The 26,938-nt window shown below is 38.6% G+C and overlaps 1 non-coding gene across 1 annotated transcript; it reads left to right on the top strand.

Moving 5' to 3' along the window:
- The first annotated feature begins 20,162 nt into the window (after nt 1-20,162).
- On the top strand, nt 20,163-20,268 carry LOC145590285 (small nucleolar RNA R71). The gene has a single exon (XR_014101920.1). It is a non-coding gene; the product is annotated as a small nucleolar RNA R71 (small nucleolar RNA).
- The last annotated feature ends 6,670 nt before the right edge of the window (nt 20,269-26,938 follow it).

Raw genomic sequence — 26,938 nt, 5'->3', positions numbered from 1 at the left:
AATTATATTTTTATCCCCTCAAAATAAAAAAACCCCTCATGCATGTATATTTAAGTTGAGTCGTCATTAGTTTAAATATGACATGTGAGGTTAAAAGAACATATAATACAATATATTAAATAATCAATGTCAATCATAATATAAAGTAAGAATAAGGGTTAATTGACAAAATTGATACATGTAATTTGTAACTTAACATCTTTCTTAATGTAGTATATGAAGCTAGTTTGATCGTATCTTATAAAATTTATTTTATTACAAGGTGAACTTACAAATTTTAGGAAAAACCTCGTGAAAAGATAAATGAATTCATGAACAATTTTGGATTATATACAACATGTTAAGCCAAAATGATATAGTATTAAAGTTAAAGTATCTTTGTATATCCATGTCAAAATATTAGATTATTTGTCATAAAGTTAACCAATTCTAGTTATGAAGTGTAATTAATTAATATATCATGATAGATGCAAGCCTAATAACAACTATGATTTTGGGTGTGTAGTGCAAATCAAAATCATACTTTTATCATATCACGTCAGATATTACTCTCAACATCATCTTGATTTTGTACTTATCCTTCTTTTTTCAATATAAATGCAAGATAAAGACCAAGAATGCTTCAATTCATTGGAAAAAAGGTAACTGTTGATTCTTTTTTTTTTCAAAAATCTTTCTTCTCCTTATAATATGCATTTATAAAATTTTTTCTTTGGGAAATTAGGAAGAGTTGATATCTCATTACTATTAACTTGAGATAATTGAAATTAAAAATAAAAAAAATAAAAAATAAAAAGGTATATTGCATAGCAATAATGCATGTGTTTAACTTAGAATTGAATTTTTCAAAATTTACCATTTGCAAGCAATAAATGTATTATTCTCATACGTGCGCTAATTTTTCTTCTATATTTATATTTTTGTTGTTGCTAATATTTTGATTATGTGTGTTTTACAGATATGTCTAAAATGGTTGGAAATAGTAGTGAGAGTGATGCGAAGAAATTTACAGCTTTAGTCGTAGACAATAACATTATCGTTCAAAAGGTTGAACAGGTGTTTATCAATCATAAAGGATTCAAAACTAAGATCGTGAAAAATGGCCAAAAGGCCGTTAACATTTATAATGAAGGCAATTATTTTGATGTTGTTATCATGAAAATGAAATTGCCAATTATGGATGGGATTCGAGTAATCATTCGTTCATTATCTTGATACCTTCCGTAGTGTTATAAATGTTGATGTTAACATTACTGCTAATGATTTAAGGCTATTAATAATAAAGTTCAAAAGTGCGATTAATAAATCAGTATAATAATTATAACATTTTGGCATAATTAAGAAATAGATAATAAAATACTAATTGGTAATAGTAAAATATGATAATTTTCTTTTTGCACAAGATGCGTGTGTGGTTTTTAAAATACATGTAACTAACTAATATTAATAAATTGATATTTAAAATGTAAAATTATTACTCTACTATTTTTTACAGTTTTTTTTTTTTATTATTGTTGTTAAATAATAGTTATAATTTTTTTTTTGCGAAAATTGCCCGAAATAATCCCACCTTTGGGGCGTCCACTAAAAATAATCCCAACTTTCATGTCAATCTTCTTTAAATGGTCCCACCGGTCAGTTAACTTGTTATAGCAATTTACCTGACACATGGCGGCGTGTGATTGGTTCAAAGAATTTAATTTTTATAAAAAAAATTTAATTTTTATAAAGAAAAAAAAAATCAATTAAATATTTAAAAACCAGCCCACCGACTGCCCAAGCCACCTTCCCGCCGCCTGACTCCACAGCTGCCCACTCCCACCAACATAAACCCCTGCCTGACCCCGGCGCCGAAGAGTTGCGACGACCGCCATCCGCCCTCCCCCTTGAACCGTCGACTTTATTCCCCCTGAACCACCAATTTTATTCAAAACAATCTTTCCCGATCCCGACCTCCCACCCCTTCCATGCTGCGTTTCTAGCTCCTCCACTTCCCTTGTCCCTTTTCTGGCCCTATCCCCTTTTTCGACCCTATCCCTTTTTCCTCGCCCCAAATTCGGCGCCCTCCCCTTCTTTCGCGCCTTGATTTCGAGCTCCGTTCCCACACTTTATGATATCGATTGGTAATGGTTGTGGTGCTTTATTAGAGACATAAGAGGGTAGGAGAGGGTTGGCAAACGGTGGTGTGGAGCTAAGGTCTGGTGGCGGTGGGGGTGCCAGCTCTGGGCTTCGTCTAGGCTGATAGTTCGGGCGGGGAGGTGGCTGGGGTGGTGGTGGAGCCAGGGCATGATTTTAATTTTTTTTTATATTTTTTAGAAAAAGGTTAAAAATTGTTACTTAATATTTAATTACTAATAATCATTCTTAAAACAAAATTATTAAAACTTATTTTTTTGACGAATCACGTGATGACACATGTAATTTATTTTTTTAAAAAAAAATTACTTACTCAACCGGTTCCAAGTAAAATGGGACGATTAAAAAAGATCAAGGGTAAAGGTGGGATAATTTAAAAATAACTCAAAGGTAGGATTATTTTTAACAAACACCCCAAATGTGGTATTATTTTGAGCAATTTTTCCGTTTTTAAAAAATTTAATGATATTAATTCATCATAGTAATTAAGGGTTTAAAAAATACATGACAAATTTTAGAAATATATGAAAAATCTCATTTCTTTTGTCAAATACTATATATTTTGTATTTTGTAGATGTTAAATTTTTAATAATTTTGCAGTAAAAAATTATTTTAGTATTCAGGCATAGCTAATTTATTCCTTTTATTTCATATTGTTCTTCTCACTTAGCATTTTTTGTGAGACAATATTGGTCAACGGGAGAAGAACGATGTAAACCGAAAATTATAATATTTTTAATAGTACTTTATATTTTAACTTTATGTTTTGAAAAATTTACTATGAATTATAATCTATAGAATGTTTATTGCATGAGTGATCAATTGATTAAGGAATAACATATAGGGATTACTTTTCCTCTTGTCTATTGTATTATATGTTAGGGGTAGAATGACTATGCATTGATTATATTCATAGTGATGCTTGATCTTGGATGTTTTTATTATCGAATTTCTCTTATTATTTAGAATAATTGTGCTATTTAGTTAATTAGTTAGTATACTCCTTATTATTTGAATTAATTCCTTGCTTAGTAATTGCTTGAGTCGTTATAATTGGTTGAACCATGTCTCTTGGGATCCAACCCTTGCTTGCCTATTTGCATAGTAGTGGTCTTGTTAGGTTTATTTTTTGTTAGGTACGCGACACGCCTATCATTCAAGAATATTACATCTTCGATCACTAACCTTAATTCCCCTAATTTATGAGGAACAAACTATCATTTGATAGGAGGAAAAGAGTATAAATTGCTTGTACTCATAGTGTAATGTACTTCCTATATTTTTTAAGTAGACACGTATTTTCATGTTTGCAAATGCATATATTTAATTTCAATAATTTCAATTATGAATGAATAAATTTTATAAAAAGTTGACACACATTAAAACAAATCCAGCAAGATTACACCAGAATATTTTTTAAACTATTTTGTATGTGCAAATCAGAAAAATAATAAAGAGTATTGTAAGAATAGCATTAAAAATAAAAACTTTGTGACTAAAAAAGAATATAGTAGCTAAAGTGACGTATAATTTTTCCATTTGAGGTCGACAATCCCTTAATTCCTTGAAAAAATCATCAAATTCATCTCTACTCCATGCACTTAGTTGTAGAGAAATATGGGCAATTTTTAGCAAATATCCCCTGTCTTCTACCATACACCCGAAATAATATCTCCTCAAGTCTTCCCCCTTAGCCACATTTCCACGAAATAATTAATTTTCCTCTTTTTGTTTTCTTCTTCTTGTAGCCTGAATATTCCCCTTCATAAACAATAGATTAGAAGATGATTAGGAGTTAAGATCACATTTGGTGATCAAGTTTTCACCAATTTCACCTTTTGGTGATCAACTTTTTTTCATTGCAATTTGGTGATTGAGGTCAACTTTCCGGTGACTTAACTCACCTGAATTTTGTTTAACTCACCTTTAACCACACCAAAACTTAATCACCTCCAAAAAAGAGTTAAGATCACATTTGGTGATCAAGTTTTCACCAATTTCACCTTTTGGTGATCAACTTTTTTTTCATTGCAGTTTGGTGATTGAGGGCAACTTTCCGGTGACTTAACTCACTTGAATTATGTTTAACTCACCTTTAACCACACCAAAACTTAATCACCTCTACAAAAACATAATCACCTGTCATAAATAAGTTTTGAATTATTTATGAAATTAAATTTTTCCAAAAAAACTAGCTGTTTGGGTTTAAATTACAAAATGTATGTATTCCACTTCCTAACAGAAAGAGAACATAATCAAAAAACAACTCGTCCAAATTCCATTGCAACTCTTCATCATATCACAACAAATCTAGTAGCACAACCTTCAATTTTTTTTTAATCCTACAAGAACAACAAAAACCAAAACAGGTTATGGAAAGATCAAATATTTTCTATCATTACAATAGAAGGCCAGTACAAAGAGTATCAAGGACCATCATACATCCATTCATGAGATTTCTTATATGTCCCAAATAACACCAAATTGATGGCTGTAATTTTTACAAATGGATTGACAACCAACATGATCCAGAAATTGCATATGAATTGATTATCATGGTGAAGAGGAATATGGAATTGGAAGAAGAAGCTACTGAAATCAAGAAGAAATGTAATATTCAAAGTGATGTAGTTTTATTTTTAATAGTTACCTTGGTTGTTGTAGTACTATTTAAGTGATGAAGTAGATCAGATTCATCAAGTCCCACCATGTGTTTGAGTCGCATTCATGTACTGAAATTTTCAAAGAAATAAAAACGTAAGTATTTTGAAACTAGTGGATATGTGAGTATGTTTAATTGATTTTGTTTACCTGCCTGCTTGTGTTTGCTGAGCCTGCTTGTGTTTGCTAAGCTTACTGATACACATGGCTTTCCTTCCTGCTTGAGTAACATCACTGCGATCAATCAAAACAAAACAACAATTCCACACATTATAATAGTTATTCTACGATTTACCATAAAAATAATAACAATTAGAAGGGGGTTTTTTTTAAATTATAAAGTTCCATATAAACCCTAACTCGATCAACAACTCAATATCAATACACAACAAATAAAGGCAATTATGAAAACAAAAATACTGTAAAAAGATCAGAATTGTACCTTAGCAAAAGTTAATAAGAGTTCGTGCAAATCTTTTCCAAAAATGCATGGCTTCAGTCCAAAAGAGAAGAGAAGATGAAAAGGAAAGGGAGAATATCCTCTGTATTTGTCTTTAGTTGAGTAAATAATACACAGAGAAGAAGGGGATAGAGCACGTGAAAATGGGGAACAAAGGGAGTAGAAACGTAATTTCATTATCTGACGTTTTCGATAGAAGCAAAAAAAAAAAATTATTACATCAGCTTAATTCCTATTGGTTAACCTTAGGTGACTAAGTTTTTCACCCCAAGTAATTAGGTTTTTTCCCCCATTTTAATTAATGTCACCAGAAAGTTGACCTCGATCACCAAACTGCAATGAAAAAAAAGATAATTGTGTTTGGGTGTTTTTGTCCCTCGGGAGAGTTACGGCTCAAAGACTGGTCCGGCGCGGTCCGTACCTGCAAAACACGGAGACTCCAATTGGTTGGAGCTCCACCTCCGACGATCAAGTTAGAACGTGTTGGAGAAAGTAAAAAGTGCGGAAAGGTAAAAGTAAGATCTTCTCGAATTCCGAGATCAAGTGTTTTCTCTGTTGTGAGAGAATGTAGGGTATGTTATAATAAATTGTAGATGTTCCCAAATTGGGGGGAATCTCCCTATTTATAGGGTCATCGGTAAATGAGCCCCTGATTAGGTCACTCTGACCTAATTCTGATGGCCTGCGCCGAATTACGGCTTTCTCGAGATTTGGGCCCTAAAGGCCGCCTTTTTTCCCAAATTTTGGGAATGATACGTGTCAAATGAAGATTGGTCCAATTTGGACTAATCAAGGTCTGACACGTGTCACTACCTGGTTGGCCCACGTGGCTGGGGTTAAAATTACCCAAAACATTTACCCCTCACATATGTGACGTGGCATGCCACGTGGCATCTGTGACACGTGTCACTCAGACACCTTTTTTTTACTGTGAATTTTTAACTTTTCACATTATGGGGAAATTACTAATATACCCGTGTATTTACCCCTCTATAAATACAGGGTTTACCCCCCTCTTTTTGGACGTTTCCAAAAATTTTTTAGAGAGAGAAAGTCAAGGAGTTCTAGAGATAGAAGCTCTAACCACCGTCTGTGTTAAAACACAAACTCCTTTTACCCCGCCTGCCCCAGCCGGTTTAGCAACCGCTTGTGCTATATACAAGCAAGATCACCTTCAACACGCCTGCTGCAGCCGATCAACGCTTGACCTCTTTCAGAGTCAGATTTAAAGGTACAGTCTCTACCCCCTTCAGCTCATTCTTACTTTTTCTGTTTGTATACTTTCATTCAATAAATGGACTCATCACCAACACATACGGCACAACCTAGGTCAGTAGTCAGCCGGTCTCCTGGCACCGCCTCAAGGTGTAGCTCTAAGGACAGTAGCGATGCTCCTCTATCCCCGCTTGAGGATAGTGAAGTTAAGGAGAGGGAAAAATGGAACAAGAAGGCAGATCCTTTCGAAATCCATGTCTCTGCCATAGAAATGGAAAGTATGGAGAAGGGGCTTGAGGATTTTAAACTTAAACAGCCTCTAAGGGAGGGATACAGGATCCGGGTGCCACCTGAGTTGGGCACCGTTTCTTGGATGGACGACCAAGAGAACGCCAACGCCTATTTCGGTTGCTATGAGGCGGCGTTTCTAGCTGGCCTCCGATTCCCCCTCCATGATGCTGTGAAAGCCATATTGCAGGGTTATGACCTAGGCGTTTGACAATTGACCCCAAACTCTTGGGTTAACATTCTGGGATATGTTGCTGCCTGCGAGATGCAGGGTCTGCATCCTGGCTGGGAGGCGTTCGAACACATGCACTATCTTAGCCGTAGCCCAGGCGGCTGGAGGGCGTGGTACACTTTGACCACTTACCCCAAATATCAAATGAGCTTGGACAAAGTGTCCAAGTATGACAATTGGAAACACCGGTTCTATCTGCTGTCTGCCCCTACTCGGCGTGAAAATTGGAAACTTCGCCGGTATAACAAGAAGCCTGACCTTCTGGGTCAGAAGTGTGCTCTCCCCCGGATTCCTAAGGATGACTTTGACGAAATAATAGAATCAAAGTTCTTTAAACTTGAAACAGATACTCTCTCAACCAGGGAAATAATAAAGGTTCCAAAGAATTAGATACCTATGAGTTCATGGTTGAGAGACGAGGCGTTCTTGTCCGCCTGCGGTTTGAGCACAATGTTTTCAAAATGTAGGTTTATTACACATCCGACTATATGTCGTCTGTATTATTGTAATGTTCATCTTGCTAGTCTTTGAAATGATTGTTCCTTTACTTTTTTGCATAGGACGCTTTGGTAATGCTCCCAGACGACAAGACCCCAAGGCAGTCGGCCGCAAAGATCCGCAAAGACAAGGCGGAGAAGCAAAGGGCGGAAATAGACGCCAAGGGTAAGGTATTCACCGTTTGACCTGTTAACTTTGAATATCATTTTAATCTTTTACTAGAGACGGTTTATTACCGACTGTATACTCATTGTACAATTTGATTTGTAGGTTGCTCCTCGATCCTTCTAAAAGCTCATCAAGCGGAAGCCAGATGAGACGATCGACTGCTCCTCCAAGTCTCAAAAGGTTTCATCGATCCAAACGGCTCCTGAACTTCCGGGTAGGAATACCCGTCTCACCATTGGGGGGGAAAGCATCAGCTTGCAAGGCTTCGGCCTACGAATAGACCTAGGAAAGAAGTTTAGCGCAACGGCTGCGCCCAAGGGGGACAAAAATCCCAAGGCAGCTCGTAGTTCTACCGCGGCTGTAGGTGATGACAACCAGCAGATTGAGCAAGGTATGGCATGTCCTCTCGGATCACCGTTTGAGCTCCCCTGGCCCATGCGGGTGAAGTCTCACTTGCAGCAAACTTCAGAGGGTTCACTAGGGAGCCGTCTGCAGATAGGTGCCGCCTATGCAGCTTACTCGCCCAATCTTGGTTATGATGCAGATTTTTCCCGGTGGCCGGATGTGCAGTAGTACGCCAAGTCTATGCTTGGGGCCATCCCCAAGAACGAGAAGGACGCCATCTCGGGTATTGAGACATTCAATACTGATCGGTTCACGGCCCTCCTGTCTGAGGTAAGTCCCTTCAAATTGAATCATTAAACATTTCCCCATTTGGGTTCTTAACATTCCGGTTGTGTCTATAGGCTTTGCTGAGGGTTGACGGCCTCAAGCCGCCATATAATCGGAAAAGGGAAGAGGTAAAGCGAGCAAATAGATCAGCTAGGGATTCTCACGATGTTGCTCAATATCAATGTACAATAAATGAACTTGAATCTAAAACCATGGAACTGAAACAGGCGGAGAGCATCAAGCAGCTAACGTATGAGCTGGAAGCGGCCAAGAAGAGGGCTAACGACTCTAAGGTTGCCCTCAAGACTGGTCAATCGAATCTCAAGGCTCTTGAGGGGGCTGATAAGGAGAACATTGGTCTCTGAGCAGATGTCAACCGTTTGAAGAAAGAGATGGCCCAGGCTCAAGCGAACTTTAAAGTGACTTTGGAGGTCGAGCAGGAGCAGCTCGTTGAAGAGAACGAGTCCGACTGCATAGATCGCATGAAGCTTTCCTAGGACACCCTATGCCCGGGATAGGAGTATGGTCTCTTGGCCTTGTCTTATCAGTATGCTGATGAGGTTATTAATGCCAAGGCCAAAGGCAAACCAAACCCTACTATGTTCCATGAATGGGCCAACCGGGAGGAAGAAGAGCCGGCTCAGACCTCAGGCGGAAGTGAGAAAGAGCAGAAATATGATGCAACAGCGGACTCTACTCAACCGCTGCCTAAACAAACAAAAGAGGAGGTCCCGGCTGCGCCCCAAAATTAAGCTTCTCTATCTTTAGCTTGGCTTAAAGTCGTCTGCTTTTCCGGCCTGCGTGCCGAGCATTTGAATGTTTCTTTCAACAATTTTAAGTTTGTTACTATCCGGATGGTGATCCGGTTCAACATTTCTTCCCAGCTCTTGTGGCCAGGTTTTATTTATGAAAGTACCGACTGAGTCGGTTTTTATTCAAATTTTGCACTTAAATTTTGCACATATATACTTGACTTTTTGCCTAACTCTTTAAGAGCATGTGGCAAATAGCAATCCGGTTGTACTTGCCCCTGGTCGGCTGTGTGGTTGGTTTCAGTACGTTGCCGATGGATTGGCTTGGGAACTTTTGATACTTTAAAGAGTATGAGATGTTCCTAAGTCAATCAATCACAATAGTGATTTCCCCAAACCAAGTACACAGCCGTCCAAGTACTCAAGCGGGCAGCCGTCAGCCCAGGCGGTGGGACACTTAACTTCTTCTCTTCCGCCTGGGGTATCTGTAATCCAACTATACTCGATGTCTTTTTTCCCCATTGGGTAAACTTGTATAATTTTGGAAAATAATCTAGGTTAGAACTTCAGTCGGCAACCAGCTGATGTCATTAGACATCCGGTTTTGTGAACTTAGTCGTTCTCTAGATTAATTTGGTCAGACAGCTATGAGTTGGCCAATTAGGTCGTTCAATCTTTGCCGACTGTATGGGTTGGTAGAGCACTTTGTCACTCGAATGGGAGATACTCTCTTAGACAATTCCACCCAGATGGGCGTTGCGAATGCCATACTCATGTTGGAGCAGACGAATTTATAAAATAAGTATCATCCGGCCATTGGCCTCACGTTTTTTGAACATTAGTTTAGCCACTAAGTTTTTAACCTAGTTTAATTTTAGAATCGTGACAGCCGACCGTCTGCGCATTGCACAGGCTGCATCTTAGTCATTTCGCATGTATGAAATAATAGTATTGAAAACAAAAAGCAATTTTTTCATTGATAAGCTTATCATTTACAGAAATTTACAAGTCTCAGAAGTAGTACTTTTTCAAGTTGTCTACATTTCAAGTTCTAGGCAGCCACCTGCCGTCTGGAGTTTCCAGGCGGTAGGTGCCGTCTCTTACTTCTTCATGGATCTGGTAGGGGTGACGTAGGGAAAAGTAGGTCGTTTTCTACCCTTTCCTAGAGCCAAACAAAATTTATAAACACTCGACCAACCTAATACGAGTATATGGTAAGTCAAGGGTCAAACCCAAAGGAATGAGTAGGTGCAAGGTATTGCCCAGGTCAAGCTACTTCGAAGATTTTAGAAAGTTATGATTGGTAACTAAGGTATCGAGAAAGCTAGATAAATCGAGAAATTTAATATACTAAACACTAGGGATATAGGTTCCACATGCAAGCTCAATGATTATGCTAATTGAAGGATCACTCAATCAATTCAAACATTGCAAAGGACTAACAATAGTTACAATCAAAGGAATTCAAGAGCTATCTCCTATATGCCAAGATAGGGTTCACTATGAATGGCTAACTAGGAAAATCACAATCAAATTCAATCAATTAAAGCAATTCTCAAATCAAGGGTTCATGTCATTGAAATTTGCAATGTAATCTAGATTAATCTTATAGGTTGATCACTCCTAGTCTAATTAATCACATGCACAACCATGTCAACCAATTTAATTGCAACAATTCAATCAATCAAGGATCATCAACTAGCAAAAATCATCAATCTAGTACGCTTCCCCTTCTCCCTAGCAACTAATCTACTCACTAATCAGGGTGAAAATGAAAAACAAAACAAATTCAATCACAATCATATTCATTTCAAGTTTAATCAAGAAGGAATTCAATCACTCAACAAATTCTAAAGCAAAGAATGAAACTCAAATCAAACATTCAAGAATTAAAGGAAATTGCAATAAAAGTAAATTCAAAGGAAAGAAATCTCACAAACTTTCATTAATGAGAAGAAGAAATCCAAGATCAAGTTGAAATCAAAGATCAAATTCAAGTTCAATCAAGTATTCTTAAGCTTCTCTCTCTACTTTCTCTCTCTACTAAATCTGGAAAATAATTGTCAAGTACAAAAATTAAGTCGTCCCCCTTAAAAGGAAAAGTTTAAGGGTATAATTAGAAGAAACAAGCGAAGGGGGCGGGGTGCCTAGTGCGTGCGTACCACCAGGCCGTGCGCGCGCACAGTTGGATCTGCGCACACGCACCCCCTATACCGCGCGCACGCACCCTTGCTCGGTGCTCGTAGCCTTGCCTCCTTCGCTTGCTCGATCAATCTCCGCGCTCCCGAGCATCCCTATCATTGGTGCAGTCAAGGCGATGCTCGTGAGAAGGGCAGCTCCTTTATCTTCCAAGCATTTGAATGCCTCAAGCCAAAGCATTACTTCCAAGGCCCTCGAGCTCGCGGAGCTAGCTTGAATTGCATATTTGGAATCCTGAACTTAGCTCCATCAACTTTCTTGAATGCGTTCGAGCTTCCTCCTTGGTGATCAAAGCTCGGGAAACTCAACACACCTACAAAACAAGTCAAGGAAACAAAGAAGCGAGAGAAATAGTCGAGAAATGAACAAAATGACAAGAAAACCATTAAAAGCATGCATTTCTCTAAACTTACACACAAACACGCAAAGCAAGCATTATTATGTAAAAACACGGCAAAAAGGACTGGAAATGAGAATAAAACTATAAAGAAAACCTAGCCTAAGAGTGCTATAAATGACACTCATCAAATTCCCCCAAGCTAAACCTTTGCTTGTCCTCGAGCAAAACAAAATCAAGCTTAAAGGAAAATGATGACATTAATTAGGTAAGCAAGAAACGAGAAATACTAGAGAATAAGAGAATATACACTAACTCACTTTTGTAGGAATCACGGTCAATTTTAGCAACAATTGACAAGCCATTTAAACCTCTAGATCGCCCTAGAGGACGAGTAATGCTCTCGTAAGGGTTTCCTAAGAGGTTAACCCATAACTCTTTATTAAAAGGAGGCAAAACATAAAAAGGGAAAAGAGAAAATTTAAACTTTGAAAAGAAAAGGAGAGCTTATACAATGAACTTTTGCACATGATCAAAACACGAAAGAATATCAAACTTTCTAAAACAACAATGGTGAGCACGTTCTAAGATATCGAGGGTTGATTAAAACATAGGACATGCTAAGTATAGAGAACTACCGAAACACAATTCACTTTCATCTAAAAACAATTTTAGCATATTTTCCCAATTAGCTTCAAATCTTCCTTTAGCAAGCATCTCTATAGTTCCTCGAAAGAACCGGGAAAACAATAGAATTGAGGTTTTCTCGACATCTTGACCTTGCATCCCCTCTCCTTAGGCTTTAACTCATAATGCCCTCCCTCAGTATATGAGTCAACCACTAGATCAAAAGGGCTTTCCCAAAGGTTGTAACGTAAGGGCAAAAGTTTGAGGGTAGGCTTAAAATTTAGAATTTGGTGGTATACCTAAGTTGTGAAGCAAAAATTGGCCAAATCTCAACACCAAAACAAAGTAGTCACCAAACAAAAACAAACTAACACCCCCAAGCTTATTCAAAGCTATAACCACAATCATATATACAAAAAGCGTAAGACTCTTCCCCCCAAGCTTGAACAAAACATTGTCCTCAATGCTTAAAAAGGGAAGAAACATTTACATCAAAATGTTTATTTTTTATTTTTTTCATTTTAGACCTTTTTTTTTCTTCAATTTTTGCCAAAGCTTTTTGAATTAGCTTTGCTTTTTCTTATTTGTTTCAAGTTTTCATTTTTCACTTTAATCATTGTCCCCGCCTCTTTTAGCTATGGACGGCTTTTTCTTTTATTCACTTGCCATTATTCACAAGATATACAAAACACAAGCTTGCGTGTAATAAGAACCAATATCCAAACTCATATACCACAATCTCCAAGAACATGATCATTTGCTTCACAAAAACCAAAAATGGAACAAAAAGAAACAAAAGGCTCAAAGTTCTAAAGATGTGGCTTGAAAAGAAGGAAAAAGGCTCAAATGGTTAGCAAGTAGGCAAATGTAAACCCAAGAACTAGATATAAAGAAAGTTATCCTAGAAAATAAAAATTACTACCCCGAAAAGATGCCTTTGTCCTCCCTAGATGGTTCGGTCTCGTGTTTGAGAATTATGAGTCAAGATTCAAGATTAGGTCCGCAATAGTCAAGGATCCATGCCGCTCATGCAAGTGATTGTAGAAGGCTTGAAAACATTGAAACTTCACAAGGATGTGGCAAAAACTCACTAAAAGCTTCAAATTCACCAAAGGGGAACAATTGCGAGTTTTCGAAAACAAAAGAATCCGGCTTCAAGGTCCCAATAGTTCTTAACGACTACTTTAGCATGTTCTATCCTAGAGTCAACTAAAGATACTCTCAAACCGTGCAAACCATTATTTTTAGGAAGAATGATAGCCAATGTGCAAGTCCAAGTGGTACTAAGTCCAAAGCAAAAGCAAAATCATGAAGAAAGAAAAGCGATGCCTCAAAAACATTTTATTTTTATTAACAAAAACTCTTTTTTTTTCTTTATTTTTTATTTATTCTTTTTTGTTTTTGTTTTTGTTTTGTTACATTTTCAAAGGAAAGAAAGTAAAAGTAAAGCATAAAAAAGCAAAATTCAAAAAGAAATGTGAGAGAAAAGAGGTAAAGAAGCAAAAAGAAAAAGGAAAACAAAAAAGGAAATATCTACAAGAAGAAGAAATAAAGAAGAAGGATTGAAAGGCAAAAGAGAAGTAGAAGGCATCAAGGAAGTAATGCTAACACACATAAGTCCCAATCAACAAACAAGTGAACATTCGGCTACAACGTCAATGTTCCCAAACACACTAAGGTGTTAGAAAGCAAACATCCTCGAACCGTTCAACTTCACCTAATCTAAATCTAAACTAAGCATCCAAGAAAAGAAAATAAAAAGAAGAAAATTAGAAGGATCTCACCAGGCGTCGAAGCTATGCTACATTAAACAAAGTGAAAGAGCACCTTAATGAAACATCAATATCCAAAGCATAAGCGACGAAGTAAAGTGAGAAAGAATATAGACTATATACAAAGAAAATTGTTAGTAACTTCAATACAAAAGAAAGAAGAATATAAAAGATAAAATGTATGCAAATAAAGAAAAAGTAATATATGATATTATCAGGAATAGGGTCCACTAATGAAATCAAGAAGCGGAATCATTACTTTTTCTTTTTTTTTTTGTTAATTTTTGAAAGATTTGAATGAGGTTAATGTAATTTTATGATGAATTGAAAATAAAAAGATGAATTTGCTTGAATATTCAAAGAGATTGAAAGGGTTTTAAGAGAAATGAAAGAGTAGAGGAATGAAGGGGAAATCGGGGTAAGAGAGAGGAGTGAATAAGGGAATGAAAGGGGCACGAAAAGGGGGGCTTTGTGCTGTGGCTGGTGCGTGCGCACCAGCTACGGCAGGGACAGGGTGCTGGCTCGCAACACAGGCAAAAAATACTGACATACCTGGTGCGTGCGCGCAGCCAAGTGGTGCATGTGCACCAGGTAGGTTCTTGGGGAGGGCTGATTTTGCTTGCGCACCGGGGGGTACGGGGGGGTTTCAAAATCCGTCAAATTTCATCAAAATTAGCTTAAATTTCTGACCCCTTTGGTGCGCGTGCGCAACCTATGATGCGTGCGCACCAAACAAGAAGATTCCGCTCATTAACATACTCTCGTGCTTGCACTAACGAGATAGGTGAAAACGCACTCGAAAAAGAGTAGAAAATCAATAGAAATGCAAACACGAGAGCATAAAAATCCAACAAAATCCTTCACCTAAGCTTAACCAAACCTCATGAAACCTTGAATTAACACCGAAATTGTTGGAAATTTTCATCGATCCAATCTCATGGTACCTAAAATCAAGAGAACAAAGAAGAATAAGATAAGTTCTCAAAAATAAAAGAGATATAGAAAAATCAAAAATCAAGAGAAAAGGGTTAGAAAACCGGGTTGCCTCTCGGGAAGCGCTTGTTTAACGTCATAGCTCGACGTTCTCCACCTATTAAGGTGGTTGTCGGAGAAGCAATATGTGAATAAGGCCAACAAAAGCACTATCGAAATACTTCTTGAGTCGATGGCCATTGACCTTAAACGGCGACGAAGAATCCATCATTGAAACCTCTACAACACCACTAGGAAAGACATTCTTAACCAAGTAAGGACCGCTCCATCTTGACATGAGCTTTCTTGGAAACAACTTCATTTTCGAATTGTAAAGAAGAACTTTATCACCAACACAAAACTCTTTCTTCTCAATAAGCTTATCATGAGTTTCCTTGGAACAAGCTTTGTAAATACTAGTACAATCATAAGCATCAAATCGAAGCTCCTCTAGCTCATGAAGATCTAACCACCTTGTCTCCCCCGCACTTGCCAAATCAAAGTTTATCTTCTTGATTGCCCACAAAGCATGGTGTTCGAGCTCTACCAGGAGATGGCATGATTTTTCATAGACTAGGCGGTAAGGAGTGGTACCTATAAGTGTCTTGAAAGCCGTTCTATAAGCCCAAAGAGCATCATCCAACTTGTCCGACCAATCCTTCCTATTTCTTGCAACCGTCTTTTCAAGGATTAACTTGATTTGACGATTAGAAACCTCGACTTGGCCGCTTGTTTGAGGATGATATGGAAGGCCAAATCGTTGATGAACTCCATGCTTTCGCAACATCTTTTGAAAGGCATTGTGAATAAAATGAGAACCATTATCGCTTATCACCGTCTTTGGAACACCAAACCTTGGGAAAATGACCTTCTTGAACAACTTCATTACCACCTTGTGGTCATTAGTTGGGGAAGCAATGGCCTCAACCCATTTAGACACGTAATCCACCGCCACAAGAATATATTGATTTCCAAAAGATGAGGGAAACGGTCCCATGAAATCTATTCCCCAAACATCAAATACCTCCAATTCAAGAATAGGTTGTTAAGGCATCTCATTTCGCTTGGAGATATTCTTAACTCGTTGACAACGGTCGCATGTCTTAACAAAACCCCACGAATCCTTGAAGAGATGCGGCCACCATAAACCGCTTTGAAGAATCTTGGTGGCGATTTTAGAAACACCCATATGGCCACCACTCGGATCCGAGTGGCACACTTTTAAAACACTAGGCACCTATTCATTTGGAACACAACGCCTAAGTAAGCCATTGACTCCTAGCTTGTACAAGATGGGATCATCCCACACATAGTGTCTTGCCTCTCTCTTGAGCTTCTTTCGTTGATTCTTAAAAAAGGAAGGTGGAAACTCCCCACATGCAAGAAAGTTCACTAAGTCGGCGAACCATGGGAGCTCCTTTGCCTCAATAGCATATAAGAAGTCATCAAGCACCTATCCTCAATTGGAGAACCATCATCATGAATTTGAGAATCTTCAAGACGAGAGAGGTGATTCGCCACAACATTTTCCGCTCCTCTCTTATCCCTAATCTCAATATCAAAAGTTTGAAATTTGAGCACCCACCGGATCAACCTAGGCTTGGATTCTTTCTTGGAAAAAAGGTACTTGAGAGCCGCATGATCCGTGAAGACAATGGTCTTGGAACCTAACAAATAACAACAGAACTTTTCAAAAGCATGAACAATAGCCAAAAACTCCTTTTCCGTTGTGGTGTAGTTCCTTTGAGCACCATTTAGAGTCTTGGACATATAATAGATCACATGTAGCTTCTTTTCCACTCTTTGACCCAAGACACCTCGAATTTCCAAATTACTCGCATCGCACATCAACTCAAAAGGTAAACCCCATCTTGGTGCTTGAACAATAGAAGTAGAGATTAGAGCCTTCTTCAACTTATTGAATGCCTCCAAACACTTATCATCAAATACAAACTCAGCATCCTTTTGAAGAAGATTATTGAGAGGCTTTGCAATGAGCGAGAAATCCTTGATGAATCTTCTATAAAACCCGGCATTTCCTAGGAAATATCTCACTCCTTTCACATTAACCGGAGGTGGAAGCTTCTCAATAACCTCAATTTTTGCTTTGTCCACCTCTATCCCCTTGTGAGAAATCTTATGGCCAAGGTCTATGCCTTTTTCCACTATGAAGTGACATTTCTCCCAATTTAAGACCAAGTTCACCTTCTCACACCTTGCCAAACATTTCTCAAGGTTTTCAAGACATGCCTCAAATGAAACACCGCCCACGGAGAAGTCATCCATAAACACTTCCATTTCCTCCTCCAACATATCTCCAAATATACTCATCATGCATCTTTGAAATGTTGCGGGAGCATTACAAAGGCCAAATGGCATTCTCCTATAAGCAAATGTTCCATATGGACAAGTGAAGGTCGTTTTCTCTTGGTCATCCGGGTGGATAGGGATTTGGAAAAATCCCGAATAACCATCAAGAAAATAATAGAACTTGTGCCTCGTTAGTCTCTCAAGCATTTGATCAATGAAAGGAAGGGGGAAGTGATCTTTCTTGGTTGACGTGTTTAGACGTCTATAGTCTATACACATCCTCCATCCCGTGACCATCCTCGTCGGGATGAGCTCACCTTTCTCATTCTCGATGACGGTCATGCCTCCCTTCTTTGGGACAACATGAACGGGAGAGACCTACCTAGAACTCGAGATGGGAATATAATTCCCGCATCCAAAAGTTTCGTGATCTCTATCTTCACTACCTCTCCCATTTGGGGGTGTAGCTTTTGTTGTCTCTTAATAGATGGTAGAGAACCCTCCTCAAGGGTTATGTGATGTATACATAAAGCGGGGCTTATACTTTTGAGGTCATCAATGGTATAACTCAAAGCACCTTGGTGCTTTCTCAAAACATCACACAACTCTTGAGCTTGGCGCTCACTCAAAGAAAAACTAAAAATCATGGGATAGGTGGAGTTGGGTCCCAATAATTCATAGCTAAGGTGTGATGGAAGAGGTTTGAGCTCAACCATTGGAACACCTTTACCTTCCTTTGATGTAGCCACTTGCAACGCTTCTTGGCTAGAAATGCTCATACACATTTGCTCTTCAACATCCTCAAGGCTTCCATTGAGCACATCTTCATACAAAGCCATCTCCTTGCTAGGAGCACCTATCTTTTCCTTATTCAACAAAACATTCTCAAGAGCATTTTTAGAAGTGAGCAATTGCTCATGCATAGAAGACACAACATGATCAAGAGAATCAATCAACATGCAATTTTCTAAAGAAGAACTTGGATACTTCATACTATCATTCAAGTCAAATTCTTTCACCTCATCCCCTACTTTAAGTGAAATTTTAGCACTTTTCACATCTATCATAGCACCCGAAGTAGCAAGGAATGGTCGCCCTAGAATGATAGGAATGTTAGCATCTTCGTCCATCTCAAGCACCACAAAATCCACTGGAATAACAAATTTCCCAACCCTCAAAGGGACATCCTCTACCTTACCCTTAGGAAACTTAATTGACCTATCGGCCAATTGCAAAGTGATGTTAGTAGGTAAGAGTTCCCCTAGCTCAAGTCTTTGGTACACCGAATATGGCATAAGGCTAACACTAGCTCCTAGGTCACACAAGGCGTTCTCGATTTGCATTTTGTAAATGGCACAAGGGATGGAAAAGATTCCGAGGTCTTTTATCTTAGGTGGCATCTTGTTCATTATGATTGCACTACAATTCTCAGTCAAGTTCACCATCTCTACACCATCACAAGTCCTCCTACCACTCAAAATGTCTTTGAGGAATTTTGCGTAGTTGGGCATTTGGGTGACAACTTCGGTAAATGGTAGAGAAAGGTGAAGTTGCTTGAGCATGTCAATGAATCTTCCAAATTGTTCATCTAACTTGTGTCTCATGAATATTTATGGATTAGAAATCTTGGGTTTCACAATTTCTTTCTCCACTCTCACATGACTAGGTTTCTTAATCTCAACCTCACTCAAAGATGCACCATCTCTCTCACCTTCTATCAAAACCTCTTTTGTGCCCTCCTTGGTCTCACTCTTCCTAGGAAAACTCTCCTCAAGAACCTTACCACTCCTTGTGACAATAGCATTGACCGGTCTCTTGGGATCTAGGCCCTGGGAAGGTAAAGAAGAAGGACTAGCATGGTCTTTCAAAGCATTAGCAAGTTGAGAAATTTGGTTTTCAAGTATCTTATTATGAGTCATCATTTCATTAAATTTCTTATCACTTACGGCCATGTAAGTGTTCAACAACTCTGTTTGATTTTCAATGATTTCTTCCAAATTAGTTCTATGAGAAGAAGAAGAGGATTGAATATAGGAATTATCATTTTGGGCCTTTGGAGCAAATCCGGGTGGGGGACCCCTTTGAGAATTATTTTGAAAATTTCCCCTATTTTGATTGTTCCAATTACCTCTACCTTGATTATGGTTACCATAACCTTGGTTATGATTACCATAATTTTGGTTATGATTTTAGCTAATATAACCTTGGTTGTTATAGTTACCTCGGGAATTTTGGTTCCCATGGTTCCTATTACCACCACTTTGGTTGTAGTTGTCAAAACTGCCATGGTTGTTGAAATTCCTATTCCATTGACCTCTTTGATTCTCAAACCTAGAATCATTATTATTTGACACATAGTTCACATGCTCATTCACATTTCCATCTTGATCATCACAAACATCCATACATGCATGAGGGCAACTAGAAACATCATGATCATACGACCCACAATCATCACAAAACAAGCATCCACTAGGCATGTTACTAGAAGAGGGAGGGGGTTGAGAATTAGAAGACATACCTCTCCCCTTAGATTGGGAGGGAAGACTTGAAACTTGGTAGATAGCACTTTCCAACTTTGCCTTGATAGCGGACATCTCCTTCCCCAAGTTTGTCATTTGTGAGGATAGATTGTTGATTGCATTTAGATGATCAACCGAGTATACCGAAGAGCTACTCTTTCTAGTTGACTCTCTTTCTCCATCTTGCCAATCTCTATAGTACCTCACTACGTCTTCAATTATGTCTACCACTTCCTCTTCCGTTTTGTTCATAATAGGACCTCTGGCTCCTCCATCTAAACATGATTTTCCTTGATGACTAAGGCCTCCATAGAAGATTTGAATAATTTGGTACGTAGGAATTCCGTGGTGAGGACACCCTCTTTGATACTCTTTGTATCTCTCCCATGCTTCATAGAGACTCTCACTAGGCTTTTGCTTGAAGCCTTGAATCAAAGCTCTAGCCTCCGCCGTTTTCTTTTGTGGATAGAAAAGGGATAGAAACTCCTTGGTCACTTCATCCCATGTCCTTAGAAAATTCGGCTTGACTTCCTTGTCTAGCCATTCCAAGGCACGCCCTATACATGAAAAGGGAAAAAGCTTGAGGCGGATGAATTCTTGGGAAATTCTATTCACCTTGATAGTATTGCAATACTTTTCAAACTCCTTGAGATGATTTAGCGGGCTTTCATGCTTAGCCCCACTAAATTGTCACCTCTCTATTAAAGTGATCATTGCCGGTCTTATTTCAAAGTCATTTGCCAGTGTTGTAGGTGGAGCAATCCCACTCTCAAATCTATATGCACCGGGAATCCTCAATTCTTTCAACGCCACCCTTGGATTTTCTCCCATTCTTGCTTGTTCCTCTTGTTGTGGTTCTTCTTCACTTGAAATGCTAGGGCTCAAAGATCGTCTAGCACCCCTTAACCTTGCAATACTTCTCTCAATTTCCGGATTAAATGGCACTAGTGAATGACCACGTGCTCTATGCATAAAATCTCAAAAGAAATGGTTAGTAGCACGGCTACAAGTGTAGCCTAAAAGAAAATCTTTTTGTATTTTCAATTAAAGATGAAATAGACTCAACAACTATCAATATCACTCCTTGGCAACAGCGCCATTTTTGACATAGGGAAAAGTAGGTCGTTTTCTACCCTTTCCTATAGCCAAACAAAATTTATGAACACTCGACCAACCTAATAGTAGTATATGATAAGTCAAGGGTCGAACCCAAAGGAATGAGTAGGTGCAAGCTATAGCCTAGGTCAAGCTACTTCGAAGATTGTAGAAATTTAAGGTTGGTAACTAAGGTATCGAGAAAGCTAGATAAATCGATAAATTCAATATACTAAACACTGGGGATATAGGTTCCACATGCAAGCTTAATGATTATGCTAATTGAAGGATCACTCAATCAATTCAAACATTGCAAAGGACAAACAATAGTTGCAATCAAAGGAATTCAAGAGCTATCTCCTATATGCCAAGCTAGGGTTCACTATGAATGGCTAACTAGGAAAATCACAATCAAATTTAATCAATTAAAGCAATTCTTAAATCAAGGGTTCATGTCATTGAAATTTGCAATGCAATCTAGATTAATCTTATAGGTTGATCACTCCTAGTCTAATTAATCACATGCACAACCATGTCAACCAATTTAATTGCAACAATTCAATCAATCAAGGATCATCAACTAGCAAAAATCATCAATCTAGCATGCTTCCCCTTCTCCCTAGCAACTAATCTACTCACTAATCATGGTGAAAATGAAATACAAAACAAATTCAATCACAATCATATTCATTTCAAGTTTAATCAAGAAGGAATTCAATCACTTAACAAATTCTAAAGTAAAGAATGAAACTCAAATCAAACATTCAAGAATTAAAGGAAATTGCAATAAAAGTAAATTCAAAGGAAAGAAATCTCACAAACTTTCATTGATGAGAAAAAGAAATCCAAGATCAAGTTGAAATCAAAGATCAAATTCAAGTTCAATCAAGTAATCTTAAGCTTCTCTCTCTATTTTCTCTCTCTACTAAATCTGGAAAATAATTGTCAAGTACAAAAATTAAGTCGTCCCCTTAAAGGAAAAGTTTAAGGGTATAAATAGAAGAAACGAGCGAAGGGGGCGGGGCGCCTGGTGCGTGCACACCACCAGGCCGTACGCGCGCACAGGTGGGTCAGCGAGCACGCACCCCCAGTGTCGCGCGCACACCCCTCCTCGGTGCTCATAGCTTTGCCTCCTTCGCTTGCTCGATCAATCTCCACGCTCCCGAGCATCCCTATCATTGGTGCAGTCAAGGCGATGCTCGTGAGAAGGGCAGCTCCTTTATCTTCCAAGCATTTGAATGCCTCAAGACAAAGCATTACTTCCAAGGCCCTCGAGCTCGCGGAGCTAGCTTGAATTGCGTATTTGGAATCCCGAACTTAGCTCCATCAACTTTCTTGAATGCGCTCGAGTTTCCTCCTTGGTGATCGAACCTCGGGAAACTTAACACACCTACAAAATAAGTCAAAAAAACAATGAAGCGAGAGAAATAGTCGAGAAATGAACAAAATGACAAGAAAACCATTAAAAGCATGCATTTCTCTAAACTTACACACAAACACGCAAAGCAAGCATTATTATGTAAAAACACGGCAAAAAGGACTAAAAATGAGAATAAAACTATAAAGAAAACCTAGCCTAAGAGTGCCATAAATGACACTCATCAAGGGGTCTTCCCAATTAGGAGTTAGCTTTCCATGCTCATTGGCCCTACCGGTTGCCTCCATTTTCCGTAACACAAAGTCTCTAACTTTCAAGGACCGTTTGTGTACTCTTTTTTAGTAGGCACGGGTCATTCTCAAAGGTAAATCTCATGACGCAAGGCGGCATTGCCCTTGCGTTCCGGGAGCGAGTTCAATGCTAGCCACATGGCCTCCCAGTTTGCCTCTTCATCGTATAGCATGACTCGTAGAGTCGGCTCATAATGTCGATGGGCATGACGGCTTCAGCACCATAAACCATGAGAAATGGGGTTTCATCGGTTACACCTTTTTCAGTTGTCCGGATAGCCCATAGGACATGAAATAATTCTTCAGCCCATAAACCACCGGCTTTTTCAATTTTCTTTTTGATATTGTCTGAGATAAGTTTGTCGAAGGCTTCAACCTGGCCGTTTGCTTGGGGTCGGCCGACTGACGCAAAACAATGTGAGATCCCTTGATCTCTCAACCAGGTCTTTGAAAGGAATGGTGTCCTTTGAACAAGTGTATTATTCTGATAGCGGGTTCAGAATTATTAGAAAGCTAATATATTCAGTAAGGTCAAGTGATCGGAATGCCTGGGTGGAGGCCGCTTCCGATCAGTAATATTAATATAATTAATATTACAGCTTAATCTTGACTGAACCCTTCGGGTCACACCCAAGCAAATATATGCGAACCAACTCGACGAATTAATTCGTAAGAAATTAATTCGTCGCCTGAGTGTTAAATATTTAGACGTCGGTAATTCGAGCCTAGAGCGTCGAAACCGATCGTCGAAAGTCGAGTCTAAAATGATAAAAGACGAGACGCGCAAAATAATAATAAATCGACCATATTCCCGAAAATACCCCTAGCATCGGTGTGCCCCGAGCATCCGAATGCTAGGGGCAAGACGAGCTAGCACACCGTGGTAGCAGCCCCGGCCAGCCGCGGCTAGGCACAGCAGCAGCCGCACCGTGCCACGGCAGCAGCCGCAGCCGCACCAAACCGCAGCAGCAGCTGGTGCGGGCTGGTGCGGGCCGGGCTCGGGCTTGGCTCGTGGCTTGGCTCGGGCCATAGGGCCATGAATAAGGGGAAGCTTGGAATATGGGAGTAAGTGGGAGAGGACATGTGGCACAAGGAGAGTATTGAATGGGGAGCAAGTATGGTCCCCTACTCTCCATGTGGTCCTCACCAACCCATCTCACATGGTAATGCCACTTGTAGATTTATTATTAGTTTGCAATTTTAATTTAATTTAGCTTTAAATTAATTTGTGGAATTTCATGATCCCACATTGATGGGATAGAAATTCCCACTCATACTTTCCTCTATAAATACCAACTTTGGGATTTAGAGTAGAGTGCTTGAGTGGGAGTTAAAAAGAGCATTCCATAATTTTTGGGAAAACTCTTAAACTCACATAACACTCGGGTTTAGGTCGGACCTTGCTAACCCCAAGGTAGTATACCTTAAAGTTGTGTTCGCCCATTTGTGGGTGGATACCGTCGGAGGCGCGGCGCTTGACGTGCTAGTAGCTTTCAAGTAAGAGCCCCGGGTTTTGGGCGAAGCTCGCTTCGAGGGTAAGATTCGTTATCTTTTCTTTGTGAATATTTATTTATGCTTTGTGATTTTAATTATTGCGAGTGGTTCCTCGGGAGGGGTTGTTTCCGCGGTGAGTCGGACTCACCAAACCCCAACAGCGGTATCGGAGCCCCGCTCGTTTATTTTTATAATCATGTTTTTTCAAGGTTTATTTTTTGGCTTAATTTTCTAGTTTATGTTGCTAATTAGATTAGTAGCTCGGTGTTATTTATTTAATCCCGTTTTAATGTCGAATTTGGCCCAGAACCCAGATTTTCGCCCAAGACTAGTGAATTTTGGGTGGAAAACGTGTTCTGGAAAGGTTTTTACCCTATTGGGCCTGTGATTTTAGCCAAATTCTGACCAGAAATGCCTTTTTCGAGGGGTTTTTCGTTTTTGACGAAAAATTTTAAGTCTTTTCTAACCTTGAAATCAATGGCATAAATTGTTGATTATATGGTTGATTATTTGCATAATTTTCTGCACTTTTATGTCCTCTTAAAGCACACTTACTTGGTAGTATTTGATGCTTAAAGGTTGATTTATTTTCACATAATTGCAAATTAATTGCTTTTTAGTGTGAAAATTTTATTTTTGAGGCTTCCTAAGTGTTAAAGATTCAATCTTTATTTGTGATAAGTGATTGAAACTTTGAAAACCACTAAATTCCATGTTATTTTGAGTTGAACTTTGTTGTTTTAATCATTTTGAGTTGATTAGAAACATAAAGTTTCGATTTTTGTGATAGAAATTTGGTTATCTTCATGTTGGAAGATATAATTTTCAAGGATTCACAAATTTTAAATGTTGGAATTTTCATTTGAACATTAAAGTTCATATTTTTCCAACTTCCCTTTACTTTGTCAAATTCTCAAGTTTAATTTAAAATGATTAAATTGAAAGTGAGAAATTGCCTCAATTTTATTTTGCACCAAGCTAAACCAATTTAATTAAAGATGGTTCTTGGAATTATTTTGGTTATTGCACTTTGAAAATTTTATTAAGTTAGACTTGTTTAAAATTTTACTTTGCTCACTAAATTAGTTCTAAAATTAATTTAGAATTAATTAATTTTGTCTCGCGGAAATGGGATCAAATCCCAAGGTAGTGGCACGCAAAACGAGGCAATGCACCACCATGGCGAGCCGGGCTGCGCAGCAGCCCGCATGTGACTGCCACGGTGGTTGCGCCGCCTCAATTGTGGGCCACACGCGCGGCAGCAGCCACGCACAGCAGCAGCTCACGCGCGGCAGCAGCAGCCACGCGCGGCTGTGCTGTGGCAGCGGCTCGCGGCCGTGTGCCGTGGGTCGTGTGTTCGTGGTCTTGGCATGTGCGTATGCTTGGTGCGGTGAGGTGACTAGCCGTAGTAGGCTTGATGTTAATTATTTTGCCGTTTATTTATTTTAATTAATTTTGTTCATTTTAATTAAAATTTTGGGAGGCTAGGCCTCGGGTTTTGAGCGGCATTGGCAAAATTTCATTTTGACAAGTTTGGGTGCTACCGACTTAATTAATTGGATTAATTAAGGAAATGCGGAATTTAGTGGGAGCTTCAATTTTTAATGACGTAAATTATATAATCGGTTAAACAACTTTGACTAGTTTTAATTAGGCGTGTTAATCGGATTAACCACCTAGATTAGTTACTAGTGCGTGCGTTGTTTAAATGGATTTTACTCGTTTTAATTTTGTAAATTGCATGGGTCATTCACAAATAGTGAATGGATTAATGGAATATATATATTCTCTCTCACAGGTTTTTAGAAATGGCAACTAGTGGGACCCGACTAGGATAGAAAATACGGACTACGTGCCGTTATGTATTTTTGTAAATCTAAATACGGTCTACGCACCGTTAAGTATTTTTGTACTTTAATATTTAGATTATTCCTAGTTGTAGACACTAGTTTTTGCATAGTTTGGTTAAGTCTTGAAGACGGCGTATCTTGGAAGACAAAGCGTTGAATTGCAAATGAAGACCTTTTGAAGATATGAAGATTTCAAGGGGTCATGCTAGTTGCCAATATGCATCTATAATTTCGCTTTATATTTTATGCTTATATATATGTGTGTGAATTATTCGTTAGATGCATGTTTAGGTTTTCTTGATGTTGCGATGATTAGTTAAGTTCACTTAAATCAACCAACATAGAAATCCTAGGTCCCTAATAATATTGAGTCAAACTTGCCTTTCCAAAACAACACTTACTAACCGGACGATGGTGATGGTAGGCTACGCCAAAGCGAGGTGCCATCACTTCTCTAAGGGGCATAAGGCACACCGGGTGTGCACGTTGGTTTTGGTTTAACTCATCGTTATGAGTGAGGAGTCCTCACATACCGTGGCAAAAGAGATACATCGTCAAAGATGCATTAGATGCGACGATTGTCTAACCAAGAGTGGCTTAGAGCCATTAGCAAGGCAATGCTTACCCTAGAATATTGAGTGTTTAAGACAAGCCAAAGCATGCTTAACCACTCTTTGTTTCTTCGGATCTTGGAATCGCCTTATTTTCGCCAAATAGGGACAATTTTTATGCGTAAATAAGACGTTTAATAAGATTGAAGTTTGCATGAATGCTATTAAATTTCAAACTTATTATGTTCTTGATAAATGATCATACTTTGCACTTATATTTATAGTACTCTAAATCAAATAATATTGTTTCCATGATTGGTAAAGGAAATCCTTGAGAATAGTTCTCAAAGAAAGGAAAAGCATTTCTAAAATACAATTCTCATAAATGACTTTTATAACTAAGTCTAAAAGGACGGTTGGACATCATGTATTCAAAATACTAGGTAGTTTTGATAAAA

The sequence above is a fragment of the Chenopodium album genome, chromosome 17, assembly GCF_948465745.1.
Source record: "Chenopodium album chromosome 17, dcCheAlbu1.1, whole genome shotgun sequence".
NCBI lineage: Eukaryota > Viridiplantae > Streptophyta > Magnoliopsida > Caryophyllales > Amaranthaceae > Chenopodium > Chenopodium album.
Note: the sequence above shows the minus strand (reverse complement) of the source record. Positions and strands in the feature narration are given on the sequence as shown.